The sequence below is a fragment of the Acanthisitta chloris genome, unplaced genomic scaffold (assembly GCF_000695815.1).
Source record: "Acanthisitta chloris isolate BGI_N310 unplaced genomic scaffold, ASM69581v1 scaffold18918, whole genome shotgun sequence".
Classification (NCBI taxonomy): domain Eukaryota; kingdom Metazoa; phylum Chordata; class Aves; order Passeriformes; family Acanthisittidae; genus Acanthisitta; species Acanthisitta chloris.
In genome coordinates this window covers 1-248 of record NW_008688858.1, presented here as the reverse complement: position 1 = coordinate 248, position 248 = coordinate 1, and positions in this window count along the sequence as shown.

The following is a 248-nucleotide window of genomic DNA, read 5'->3' as shown; positions in this document are numbered from 1 at the left end:
GTGCAGGGCACTGCCTCCAACAGGAGCACAGACCAGGGCCAGCACCATCTCCTCTGTCCTGTCTCCAGCTGGGGAGAAAATCTGGCATCTAGCCTGGCTGTAAAAGATGTGATGCTGCAGTGGACCACGGCACGACCAGCCCCACAGGGATACCAGCACACCACCTGGTCTGGCCACCTGCCCAGGGCTGCCCCAGTGGAACAGGGCTCGGCTGCCCACACAGGGAGATGGAACAGCCACTCCTGCTG